The 14,617-nt window shown below is 37.9% G+C and overlaps 1 protein-coding gene across 1 annotated transcript in view; it reads right to left on the reverse strand.

Moving 5' to 3' along the window:
* The window catches only part of ACAD11 (acyl-CoA dehydrogenase family member 11), a 92,588-nt gene that overhangs the window by 23,768 nt on the left and 54,203 nt on the right, over window positions 1-14,617 (reverse strand). The window lies entirely within an intron of this gene.

Consider the following 14,617-nt stretch of genomic DNA (forward strand, 5'->3'; position numbering starts at 1 on the left):
ATGAATGAAAACAGATGGCACAGATAAAATAATGTTGTTTTTAATTCAGACTCTGTGGTATTTCAAGATTGTTCAAGTGCCAGGATTAAGTCAGGCTGAAAATGACATCTCTCTGAAATTTGCTGGTGAGTTTTAATTTTTTAGGCGTTTACAAACCATATGGTTTATCAAACAAAATCAGTCTCTAACACAAAAAAAAGGTGGCAGGCGGAGAAAAAACATGGCCATTAGGTATGGATGTGGTAACAATAAAGAAAATGATGTAAATAATATATAGCATGAAGCACAGTGAGCAGTCCACAGAGTCTCAAAGCTATTTCTTCTACCAACATTGAATTTCTGAGGTGAAATACTTAAACTTCAGTTGGTCTTAGCTTTAATACTAACACTTAGCTTTAATTCAAATTGGAATAAAAACTGTTATGAGTTCAATGCCATTTTACAATGAAATTTCCATTTGTTAAAAAAAATGATCATACAACCACATTTAAGAAAAAAAAAACCAATTTAATGTGTTCTCGTGGAGTGTGTGTTATTTTTAATGGGGGAAACACCCTTTAAAATTCACTTATTCCACCACTAGAAAGGTTTATACGTAGTAATTATGCAATTATTGTCAAATGCTGCACTACTGCTGTCATCATTACAGAATATGGCTGGATCAAAATCAATTTCAAATATATCAGAGTCGAAAATTCTTAAATTTTTTTTAGTGTTTACTTATTTTTGAGAGAGAGAGAGAGAGAGACAGACAGACAGAGTGTGAGCAGGGGAGGGGCAGGGAGAGAGGAAGACACAATATGAAGCAGGCTCCAGGCTCTGAACTACCAGCACAGAGCCGGCTGTGGGGCTTGAACTCTGGAACCTTGAGATCATGACCTGAGCCAAAGTCAAATGCTTAACTGACTGAGCCCCCCAGGTGTCCTGAAAAATTTTAAACATTTAAATAATCAAGCCATAAAAAACTATAAGAAAAAATAATTTAATATTTATGAAATTGATGGATGGGAAAGAAATTTTAAAACTTAAAAATGACAAATGAAATAAAAAGATCAATTGATTTGTTTATATAAAACTATTGCACATTAAAAAACAAAATTAAAAAGCAAAATAAAACAACTGGGAGAAAATATTTCACACATGGCTGGCAAGAAGATGGGAAGAGTACCGAATCTGTTACAAGTCATTAGAAAGCAAAATGGTAGTCAAACAACACATTTTACTGGCAAAGTTCTGTGGAAATAGACACATGCATTTTTGATGGGTGTACAAGGTAATATCCCTAGGCATTACAATTTGGCAATATCCATCAAAATTACAGATTCAATTACTCTTTGTTCCATCAATCCAACTTCTGGGATTTGTCCCACAGATATAACTGTTCCTGAATGAAAAGACAGATGCATGAGATTATTCACTGCAGTAGTACTGTTTGTATTTGCAAAGAGTTGGGACATAAACCAATATCCATCAATAGGAGACTATTGAAATATGCTGTGCTGTGTCCATATAATGGAACCCTCCCAAAAAATAATAAGGAACCTTTCTATGCACTTATCTGAAAGAACTCTCTGATTATCCTTTGGTTAGAATAGCAAGAATGCTATCTTTTGTGTAAGAAAGAGACAATTATACATGGTTAATCATTCTTCACTTCTCTGATTAAATTTAGTTTCCCACATTATCGACAAAGATGCTTTTTGTAACATCATTTGTAATAGCAAAACACTAGAAATCTTCTGTAAGTCATATAATAGCTGAATGGAAAGGCAAATTATGATCCACACAACAAAATATTATTTAGTTATGAAAACAACACAGTGAATTTGGAATAACATAAAAATGCTTCAGCAAAAATGCTAAGTAAAAAACTCATATACAATATGAACTTAAAGAGAAGTCATGAGATTATCTAAATGTTCAATAGATATCTCAATATCCATGATATTTTCAGTGATAATACAATATTTAGTTTAGTCAGATTGCTTTCCAAACATCTATTACAAATATCTGTAGTAAACACCGCTACAAGAGGAAGGCTGATAAATGGGTGTGGTGAGAAAGATTCTTCAGGAACAAGGGACATTGCTATGTTAAGGCAGGAAGGGTGAGAGACAATTTATGGCGAGCAGCCAGTTGGAATCATGAAGACTCTGTTCTTAGGGAAATGAGAAGTAGGAGACAAGTACAAAAGCGGGGGGGGGGGCACTAAAAGAACATCAAGTAAGCACTTTGAAAATTTGCTTATGGTAAGTGATACTTTTCCCTAATCTCCAAGCTACATGATTGCCCTTCATATTTTGTCAAGTCTTCCCCATCAACACTATCTCTTCTAGTCTGTCTGGGGAGGAGGAAAATATAGGAAAAGGCCAGGCAACAAACTAGTCTCACCATATTTCATATGGTATATACTACCAGAAGAGGCTTGATTCTGAGATCCTTTATGCCCCAGGGCATGGGTATGTGTGTGAGTTAGCAAAACATGTTGTCCAAATTAGAAAGATGTAAAGATTATAGTATTATAACTAATTTACAAGAAGGGAATCCTATTTATAAGAAAACATGTGATTATTGGGGGTGTAAAACAAAGGAAAAGGATAGATACTTTATTTATTTATTTATTTATTTATTTATTTATTTATTTATTTTTACATTTTTTTAACGTTTATTTACTTTTGAGACAGAGAGAGACAGAGCATGAACGGGGGAGGGTCAGAGAGAGAGAGGGAGACACAGAATCTGAAACAGGCACCAGGCTCTGAGCCGTCAGCACAGAGCCCAACGCGGGGCTCGAACTCACGAGCCGTGAGATCATGACCTGAGCCAAAGTCGGACGCTTAACCGACTGAGCCACTCAGGTGCCCCAGGATAGATACTTTTAAATATCTTTATAAAAGTACCAAGATTCTATAATAGATGACATAACGGAATAACAAAAATGTATAAGAGAGAGTATGATAAAGTGAAAATAGTCTAAGATTAAAGATTTGGATCCAAAATTCCAGCTCCACTGGTAAACTTGTAAGTCTGTGGAGGATAAGTGAAACTGATTCATTCATTCATTCATTCATTCATGTATTTAATTATTACTCAGTAAACTGGTACCATAACTAAGGCACCCAACTAAATGTTGAGGATATAGCAGGATATGTGATTGTTATGGAAGATAAAAGATTTTACTAAGTACTAACAACAGAGTGAGAGAGTACTCTAGGAGTAAAGAGTACATACATCTAATCTGGGAGGGTTAAAGGAAGGCTTCCTGAATTAAGTAATGGTAAGGTCAGACCTGAATCTGATCCTAAATAGGAGTTAGGGAGCTAAAGTTAGGGAGTGGGAGGAGTAGTCTAGATAGGAGTAATAGCACACGCAAAGGCCCACAAGTCAGTATTGTATAGTAGTGGATCTACAAACTTTTTTTTTTAATGTTTACTTATTTTTGACAGAGAGAGACAGAGCATGAGTGGGGGAGGGACAGAGAGAGAGGGAGACACACAATCTGAAGCAGGCTCCAGGCTCTGAGCTGTCAGCACAGAGCCCGACGCGGGGCTCGAACCCACAGACTGCGAGATCATGACCTGAGCCGGAGTCGGATGTTTAACCGACTGAGCCACCCAGGTGCCCCTAGTAGTGTACCTACAGATGGACTGAAGAGATTATATAATTGTTAATTATGCAGGCTGCAGTTATAAATGAGTCATTAAAGAAGTATAGCATCAAGGTAAAGTAAAATGGGATAAGAATCAGAAGGGAAAGTAGAATTATTTATTAATTCAAAATATCCCTGAGTACCTACTATGTGCCAGGCACTATCCTAGGCACTTGGGATGTATCAATGAACAAAGCAAATAAAAGTCCCTGCTCTGAGGAAGCTTATATTCTAATACAGGATGAGAGATAATAGTAAACATAAAACAAAATGATATAGTTCATTAGCAGAAGATAAGTGCTATGTTTAAGGTAGATTGGAATATAGGCAGGTGAGGGGTATTTTAAATAGAGTAATTAGGGACTGCCTCAGTGAGGAGGTGGTGATTGGACAAAGCCTTGAGAGATGAGGGAGTGAGCCTTGCAAATATTAAGAGGAAGCACATTCCAGGCAGACAGAAGAGTCAGTACAAAAGCCCCAAGAAGGAATGTGCCTGGTATATTCGAAAACAGCAAGGAAGTTGGTGTGGCCGACCAAATAAGCAAAGGAGAAAGTAGTAGGAAATAGGACAGAAAAGCAATGAGGGATGGAGACAGACCTTGTGGGATTTTGTAGGCCAGTCTGAGAATTTAGGGGAGTGTTGCTTGTTCACTTCTTCCTGCTCCTATGTATTTAGATCAAGAACAAGAAGTAAGAGAGGAGGTTTGGAAAGATGGCAGAGTAGGAGGCCCCTCATCCCATGTCTAAAACTAGATATGAATGACATCCAAGTGCATAGACCAGACAGCTATTTGAAGACTGGCAGAACAAACTGACAACTAAATACAGAAAATAAGCCACATCAAAGAGGTTAGGAAGAATAGAAAAGGTGGTTGCGAGATGCCTGAAGGAAGGAGGGAGCTGTGGGTGCAAAGAGGGGAAAGCATCAGAGAGCCCACAAGGGGAAAAACAAATCCTATAACGTCTGGCCTTGAAAACCAGAGGGGCTGCATTCCATGAGTTTGTATAACTAGTGGGACCTGGAGCCTGGAGCCTGGAGCTTTAAAAATCAGCTGAGTCAGCACTGAGCAATCAGGGATGGGAGTGATAGCTGGGCCTCCACCCTTAAAGAGACAACAGCCCACAGAGAGGCAACATAGAAGTGACAGTTTACATAATGGGAGGAAGATCTGTTTATACTGATTCAGAGTGTACTGGGGGATTTCTCTGGGTACAAAAGAACTAGTAAGCGCCATTTTCCTCTCCCATCCCCCAGCATAAACACAGAGCCACAGATACCTGCTACCTAACCTTCTAGCAGTGCACCCCACAGACAAGTTCTCCTAAAGACTTGCACACCCCAAGCCTGTTGTCTTCAGCCCTGGGCTCAGTGCAAGTTTTGTTAATGCTTCCACATTTCAGAGGATCCAGCCTAGGACTAGTGGCTTAGCGCAAATTTTGCTAACACCAATGTCCTGCCCCAAGCCCTTCTGCAATATGCCCCCTCAGAACGAGCCTTCCTAGGTCTCACTAACATCACAGAGAGCAAGCACAGCCCACAACAGGCAGTGAGTCATGACTGAAAGGAAAAACAACTTGGACACAGTAGCAGAATGCAAGCTACACACACAGGAGACTCCCTGGAAGTGCCAGGTTCTTGTGAACAGGGGCCACTGCACTGCAGGGAACTATAGGACCTTTTCTTCATAAAGCCACTACTTTCACAGCCAAAGAAATAGCTGACTTTCCTCACACACAGAAGCAGATACAGAGAGGTTCACAAAATGAGGAGACAGACAAATATGTCCTAAATGAAAGAACAGGATAACAGCAGGAGATCTAAGTGAAACATAAATAAGTAATGATATAAACAATTTAAAATCATGATCACAGGGTGCCTGGGTGGCTCAGTCATTAAGCACCTGACTTTGGCTCAGGTCATGATCTCACAGTTCATGAGTTTGAGTCCCACATTGGGTGAGCTCGAGCCCCACTTCAGATGAGTATGAGCCCTGCTTTGGGTGAGCCCTGCTTCTCTCCCTCTCTGCTCCTCCTGGGACTCTCTCTCTCTGCCCCTTGCTCACTTGTACCCTCTCTCTCTCTCTCTCCAAAAAAAAAAATAAAAAAATAAAAATAAATAAAAATAAATAAATAAAGTAATGATCATGAAGATATTCACTGGACTTCAGAAAAGGGAAGATGACATCAGTGACACCCTTAACCAAGAGATAAAAACTAACATATCAGAGATGAAAAACTCAAAAAATGAAATTAAAAATACAATAGGTGAAGTAAATAGTAGGCTACAGGAAGGAGAGGAATGTATCAGTGACCTGCAGGGTAGAGTCATGGAAAGCAATCAAGCTGAACAGGTGAGAAACAAGCAAATACTGCATAATGAGAATATACTTAGGGGAACTCAGTGACACCATCGAGCATAATAACATTCACAATATAGGGATCCCAGAAGTAGAAAGGAGAGAAAGGGGGGCAGAAAATGTATTAGCTAAAAACTTCCCAAATCTGGGAAGGGAAACACAGATCTAGATTCAAGAGGCACAGGAATCCCCAACAAATTCAACCCAAGGAGGTCCACACCAAGACACAGTAATTAAAATGGTAAAAAAGAAAAAAAGAAAAAAGAAAAAAAAATAGTGATAAAGAGAAAACAAGAGAGTTACATAAAAAGGAAACCTTAATAGGCTATCAGTTGATTTTTTAGCAGAAACTTTGCAGGCCAAAAGGAAGTGGCATGATGTAGTCAAAATGTTGAAAGGGAAAAATCTGCAGCCAAGAATACTCTATCCAGCAAGGCTACCATTCAGAATAGAAGGAGAGGTAGTTTCCCAGACAAACAAAAGTTAAAAGAATTCATGACCACTAAACCAGTCCTATAAGAAGTGTTAAGGGGAACTCTGAGTGGAAAACAAAAACCATAAGCAAGAGTTAAAAAATAGGAAGCACGAAAGAAAAAAAAAATATATATATATATATATATGTCTAAAAATAACTCAAGAGAAACACAAAATAAAAGGATTTAAAATATGATACCAAATATCTGAAACATGGAAGGGAGAGGAATAAAGAATGAATTCAAATTAAGTGACCATCAGGTTAATATAGACTTCTATATGCAGAAGATGTTATATATAAACCAAATGGTAACCACAATTCAAAAAACAGTAATAGATACACAAAAAAATATATAGTGTAAGCAATCCAAGTATATCACTAAAGAAAACCAACAAACCATGAGAGAAAGAGAAGATCAGAGAAAAACTTCAACCACAAAACAAGTAACAAAATAGCAATAATATATATCAATAATTATTTGAATGTAAATGGACTAAACACTCCAATAAAAAGACATAGGGTAACAGAGTGGATAAAGAAACAAGACCCATTTATGTGCTGTCTAGAAGAGACTTGTTTCAGATGTAAAGATAACTGCACATTGAAAGTGAGGGGCTAGAGAAACATTTATCATGCAAATGGAGGTCAAAAGAAAGCTAGAGTAGCAATACTTATATGAGACAAAATAGAGTTTAAAACAAAGTCTGTAAAAAGAGGTAAAGAGGGACAGTATACTAAAGTATACAAAGTATACGAAGAAGGACAATACTAAAGGGGACAATCCAACAAGAATATACAACAATTGAGGGGCGCCTGGGTGGCGCAGTCGGTTAAGCGTCCGACTTCAGCCAGGTCACGATCTCGCGGTCCGTGAGTTCGAGCCCCGCGTCGGGCTCTGGGCTGACGGCTCGGAGCCTGGAGCCTGTTTCCGATTCTGTGTCTCCCTCTCTCTCTGACCCTCCCCCATTCATGCTCTGTCTCTCTCTGTCCCAAAAAATAAATAAAAAACGTTGAAAAAAAAGAATATACAACAATTGTAAATATATATGCTCCCAACATGGAACACCCAAATAGATAAAAGTGTTAATAACACAAAGGAACTAATTGACAGTAATACAATAACAGTAGGGGATTGTAACACCTGACTTACATCAATGGACAGATCATCCGAACAGAAAATAAACAAGGAAGCAGTGGCTCTGAATGACACACTGGACCAGATGGACATTCCATCCTTAAACAGCAGAATACACATTATTTTCAAGTGTACGTGAACATTCTCCAGAACAGATAACATTTAGGCTACAAAACAAACCTGAACAAATTAAAAAACATCAGAGTCATACCATGCATCTTTCTGGACCACAACACTATGAAACTAAAAGTCAACCCCAAGAAAAAATCTAGAAAGACCACAAATACAAGGAGGTTAAATAACATGCTACTAAACAATGAATGTGGCAGCCAATAAATCAAAGAAGAAATCAAAAAGGACACTGAAACGAAGAAAAATGAAAACACAAGAGTACAAAACCTTTGGGATGCAGCAAAAAGAGGTAAATTAATAGCAATATAGGCCTACCTGAAGAAGCAAGAAAAATCTCAAGTGAACAACCTAACCTTAACACCTAGAGGAGCTAGAAAAAGAACAAACAAAACCTAAAACCAGCAAAAGGAAGGAAATAATAAATATTAGAGCAGAAATATATGACATAGAAACTAAAAAATAGAACAGATGAATGAAACCAGGAGCTAATTCTTTCAAAAGATCAACAAAATTGATAAAGGTCTACTAGACTCATTAAAAAAAGAAAGAAAAGATGGGGCGCCTGGGTGGCTCAGTCGGTGAAACATCCGACTTTGGCTCAGGTCATGATTTCATGGTCCATGAGTTTGGGCCCTGCATTGGGCCCTATACTGACAGCTCAGAGCCTGGAGCCTGCTTTGGATTCTGTGTCTCCCTCTCTCTCTCTGTCCCTCCCCTGCTAGTGCTCTGTCTCTCTCTGTCTCAAAGATAAATAAACATTAAAAATATTAAAAAAAAAGAAAAGAAAAGAAAAAGTTCTCAAAATCACAAATGGAAGAGGAGAAATAACAAGAAACATCACAGAAATACAAACAACTATAAGAGAATATTATGAAAAATTATATGCAAACAAATTGGACAACCTAGAAGAAATGGACAAATTCTTAGAAACATATAACCAACCAAAACTGAGGCAGGAAGAAACAGAAAACTTGAACAGACTGATTACCAGCAAGGAGACTGAATCAGCCAAACAAAGCCCAATACCAGATGGCTTCAGAGGCAAATTCTTCCAAACGGTTAAAGAAGAGTTAATACCTATTCTACACAAACTATTCCAAAAAAAAGAAGAAGGAAAACTTCCAAATTCATTTTATGAGGCCAATATCACCCTGAAACCAAAGCCAAATAAAGATACCACCAAAAAAAAAAAAAAAAAAAAAAAAAAAAGAGAACTACAGGTCAATATCTCTGATAAATATAGATGCAAAAATCCTCAAGAAAATACTAGCAAACCAAATTCAACAATAGGTTAAAAAAAATCATGCACCATAATCAAGTGGGATTTATTCCCAGGATGCAAGGGTGGTTCAATATTCACAAAAAATTGTGATACATCACATCAATAAGAGAAAGGATAAAAACCATATGATCATTTCAATAGATGCAGGAAAAGCATTTGACAAAAGTACAACATACATTCAAACAAAGTAGGTTTAGAGGGAACATATTTCAACATAATAAAGGTCATATATAAAAATTCCACAGCAAACATTATACTAAATGTGGAAAAACCTAGAGCTTTCCCCCTAAGGTCAGGAAAAAGACAAGGATGTCCATCCTTATCACTTTTATTCGGCATATTACTGGAAGTGCTAGCCATAGCAATCAGACAACAAAAAGAAATAAAAGGCATCCAAATCGGTAAGGAAGAAGTAAAACTTTCACTATTTGCAGATGACATGATACTACACACAGAAAACCCTTACAGCCTCCACCAAAACTGATAAATTAATTCAGTAAAGTTGCAGGATACAAAACTGATATGCAGAAGTCTGTTGCATTTCTATACACTAATAATGAAGTAGCAGAAAGAGAAATTAAGAAAACAATCCCATTTACAATTGCACCAAAAATAGTTAGATACCTAGGAATAAACCTAACCAAAGAGGTAAAAGATCTGTACTCTGAAAACTATAGAATACTTATGAGAGAAATTGAAGAGGACACAAAGAAATGGAAAAATATTGCATGCGCATGGATTGAAGAACAAATATTGTTAAAATGTCTATACTACTCAAAGCAATCTACACATTCAATGCAATCCCTATCAAAATACCACCAGCATTTTTCACAGAACTCGAAAAAACAATCCTAAAATTTGTACAGAACTACAAAAGACCCTGAATAGCCAAAGCAATCTCGAAAAGAAAAAGCTAGAGTCATCACAATTCCAGATTTCAAGCTATATTACAAAGCTGTAGTCATCAAGACAGTACGGTACTGGCACAAAAACAGACACATAGATCAATGGAACAGACTAGAAAACCCCAAAATGGACCCACAACTATATGGTCAACTAATCTTCAACAAAGCAGGAAGAATATCCAATGGAAAAAAGACAGTCTCTTCAACAAATGGTGTTGGGAAAGCTTGACAGCTTTATGCAGAAGAATGAAATTGGACTACTTTCTTATACCATACACAAAAAGAAATTCAGAATGGATGAAAGACCTAAATTGTGAGACCTGAAACTATCAAAATCCTAGAACACAGGGAGTAACTTCTTTGACTTTGGCCATACCAACTTCTTTCTAGATGTCTTCTAAGGCAAGGAAAACAAAAAGCAAATATGAACTATTGGGACTACCTCAAACTAAAAAGCTTTTACACAGTGAAGGAAACAATCAACAAAACTAAAAGGCAACCTATAGAACGGGAGAAGATATTTGTAAATGACATATCTGATAAAGGGTTAATATCCAAAATCTAAAAAAAATTAATAAAACTCAACACCCAGGCACATGGGTGGCTCAGTTGGTTGAGGATCCAACTCTTGATCTCAGCTAAGGTCTTGGTCTTAGTGTCGTGAGTTCAAGCTCCACATTGGGCTGTGTGCTGGGTACAGAGCCTACTTAAAAAACAAGAAACCTCACACCCAAAAAACAAATAATCCAGTTAAAAACGGGCAGAAAACTTGAACAGAAATTTCTTCAAAGTAGACATACTGATGGCCAACAGACACATGAAAAAATGTTTGTCATCACTTACCATCAGGGAAAAGCAAATGAAAACTACAATGAGATATCACCTCATACCTGTCAATGACTAAAAACACCACAAAAAACAACAGGTGCTGGTGAGAATGTGAAGAAAAAGGAACCCTCTTGCACTGTTGATGGGAATGCAAACTGATGGAGTTGCTATGGAAAATAGTATGGATGTTCTCAAAAAGTTAAAAATAGAACTATCATACAGTCCAGCAACTGTACTTCTGGTTATTTACCCAAAGAATACAAAATCACTAATTCAAAGGGATACATGTACCTATGTGTTTATAGCGGCATTATTTTTTTTAAATTTTTTTTCTTAATGTTTTTATTTATTTTTGAGACAGAGAGAGATAGAGCATGAGCTTGGAAGAGGCAGAGAGAGAGACACACACACACAGAATTGGAAGCAGGCTCCAGGCTCTGAGCCATCAGTACAGAGCCCAATGCGGGGCTCGAACTCACAGACTGTGAGATCATGACCTGAGCCGAAGTCATACGCTCAACCGACTGAGCCACCCAGGCGCCCCAATATAGCGGCATTATTTATAATAGCCAAGATATGAAAGCAGCCCAAGTGTCCACTGATTTATGAATGGATAAAGAAGTCCTATATATGTATACAGTGGAATATTATTCAGCCATAAAAAAGAATGAAAGCTTGCCATTTGCAACAACATGGATGGAGCTAGAGAGTATAATAGTAAGTGAAATAAATCACTTGGAAAAAGACAAATACCATATGATTTCACTCAAATGTGGCATTTAAGAAATGAAACAAATGAGGGGCATCTGGGTGGCTCAGTTGGTTAAGCATCCAACTCTTGATCTTGGCTCAGGTCATGATCTCATAGTTTGTGAGTTTGAACCCCATGTGGGGTTCTGTACTAACAATGTGGAGCCTGCTTGGGATTCTGTCTCCATCTCTCTCTACCCCTCTCTGGCTCATACACTCACTCTCTCAAATAAATAAACTTTAAATAATAATAATATGGGGCACCTGGGTGGCTCAGTTGTTGAGCGTCTGACTTCGGCTCAGGTCATGATCTCGCGGTTCGTGAGTTCAAGCCCTGTGTCAGGCTCTGTGCTGACAGCTCAGAGCCTGGAGCCTGCTTCAGATTCTGTGTCCCCCTTTCTCTCTGCCCCACCCCTGCTTGTGCTCTGTCTCTCTCTTTCAAAAATGAATAAACATAAAACAATTTTTGAAAATAATATAATTAAAATGAGCAAAGAGAAAAAAAAAGAGAGGGAGAGGCAAATCAAGAAATGGAATCTTATGTTTGTGGGAATGCAAACTGGTGCAGCCACTCTGGAAAACAGTATGGAGGTTTCTCAAAAAATTAAAAACAGAATTACCCTGGGGCACCTGGGTGGCTCAATAGGTTAAGTGACTGATTTTGGCTCTGGTCATGATCTCGTGGTTTGTGGGTTCGAGCCCTGCATTGGGCTCTGTGCTAACAGCTCAGAGCATGGAGCCTGCTTAGAATTCTGTGTCTCCCTCTTTCTCTGCCCTTCCCCACTCATGCTCTGTCTCTCCCTCTCTCTCAAAAATAAACATTAAAAAAATAAACAAATAAAAAATAAAAGTATAATTACCCTATAACCCAGCAATTGCACTACTAGGAATTTATCCAACAGGAATTAGATACATGAGTACTGATTTGAAGGGGCACATGAACCCCAATGTTTATAGCAGTGCTATCAACAACAGCCAAATTATGGAAAGTGCCCAAATGTCCATCAACTGATGAATTAAGAAGATGTGGTATATACTTACAAAGGAATACTACTCAGTGATTAAAAAGAATGAAATCTTGCCATTTGCAACAACATGGATGGAACTGGAGGGTATTACGCTGAGTGAAATACGTCAGAGAAAGATAGGTAGCATATGATTTCACTCATGTGTGGAATTTGAAAAACTTAACAGATGATCGTAGGGGAAGAGAAGGAAAAATAAGATAAAAACAGAGAAGGAGGCAAATCATAAGAGATTCTTAAATACAGAGAACTGAGAGGTGATGGGAGTAAAACGGTGAGAAAAATGGGTGATGGGCATTAAGGAGGGCACTTGTTGGGATGAGCACTGGGTGTTATATGTAAGTGATGAATCACTGGATTCTACTCCTAAAGCCAAGACTACACTGTATGTTAACTAAGTTGAGAATAAAAAAAAAAAAAAAAAAGAAAGAAACAGAATCTTAATTATAGAGAACAAAGTGATGGTTACTAGAGCGGAGATGGGAGGGTTGGGTCAAATAGGTGATGGGGATTAAGGATTGCAATTGTTATAAGCACCAGGTGATGTGTGGAATTGATGAATCACTATACTGTACACCTGAAACTAATATAACACTATGTTAACTTTACTGGAAAAAAATTTAAAAAATAAAAAACAAAATGCACCATACATTTTTGGAAGAAATCACACGAAATAGAATGGATATGAATGTTTATGTTCATGAGGGCAAAAACCTGCAGTAGTAACACAAACAGCAAGTTCACCTGCCGGTGAAGTATATTTCTATTCTCATGGAAAACAGATGACAAAATTACAAAATTGAAGAAGTGACCAAAGGGTATGCAACTAGGAGCATATGGGAAGATGCGGTTCAAGGGGCAAAAAGTTTCAGTTATGCAAGATAAGTCAATTCTGGACATCCAAGGTACAATCATGTAACTATAGTTAACAATATTATATTGTATACTTGAAATTTGCTAAGAGGGAGATCTTAAGTTTTTACCCATCACCCCCCAAAAAGTAACTATGTGAGGTGATGGACAATGTTAATTTCCTTGATTGGGGTGAATATTTTACAATGTATACATGTATCAAATTATCAACTTGTACACCTTAAATATAAACAATTTTTAATTGTCAACTATATCTAAAGTTGGAGGAAAAGGATGTGTAGCTGAAAAATTCTGGAAAAATAGTACTACTGAGATGTGTCAGGCAGTTTATTAATACATTTTCTTTTTTTAATGCTTATTTTATTGGAGAGAGAGAGAGAGAGAGAGAGAGAGAGAGAGAGAGAACATGCAGGGGATGGGCAGAGAGAGAGAGAGAGGGAGACAGAGGATCTAAAGCAGTCTCTATGAGAACAGCAGAGAGCCCAACACAGGACTGGAACTCAGGAACTGTGAGATCATAATCTGAGCTGAAGTCGGACACTTAACCAACTGAACCATCCAGGAGCCCTAAAATATTTTCTTGAGGATTTTTCTTTAAGTTTTGGTGTTTGTTTGCCTCTTAAGTTTTATAGCTTGTTGTGATATATTTCTCATCAAAAAATATTTTTTTAACGTTTATTTTTGAGAGAGAGCACAAGCAGGGGAGGGGCAGAGAGAAGGGGACAGAGGATCTGAAGCAGGCTCTGTGCAAACAGCAGAGAGCCGATTCTGAGCTCAAACTCATGAACTGCGAGATCCTGATCTGAGCCGAGGTTAGATGCTTACACAAATGAGCCACCCAGGTGCCCCGCATCTCTCATTTTAAATACATACTTATATTTGTACAAAAACAAAACAAAAAAACAACAAGAGGTAAGAGGAGGAGAAAAACCAGATAGTCTAGACAGGCAGGATAACATTAAGTGCAGTGTCTGTCAGCAAGAGACTAATGATCAGTCGTGGTAAGAAGAGATGCCTCTTTCTGAATAAGTGTGCTAGAGCCTGCTCAGGAGAGCTTATAATTAATGCTCCCCTCTTAGCAACCTTGCCTTCAGTGACTTCACATTGATACCTTAAAGTTGGCCAGGGTGGGAGTATTTACACATTGGAAAATGACAAACACCACAAATCCAGGCACTGTGTGCGTGTGTGTGCGTGTGCGTGTGC

This window comes from Neofelis nebulosa, chromosome 5 (genome assembly GCF_028018385.1).
Source record: "Neofelis nebulosa isolate mNeoNeb1 chromosome 5, mNeoNeb1.pri, whole genome shotgun sequence".
NCBI classification, from domain to species: domain Eukaryota; kingdom Metazoa; phylum Chordata; class Mammalia; order Carnivora; family Felidae; genus Neofelis; species Neofelis nebulosa.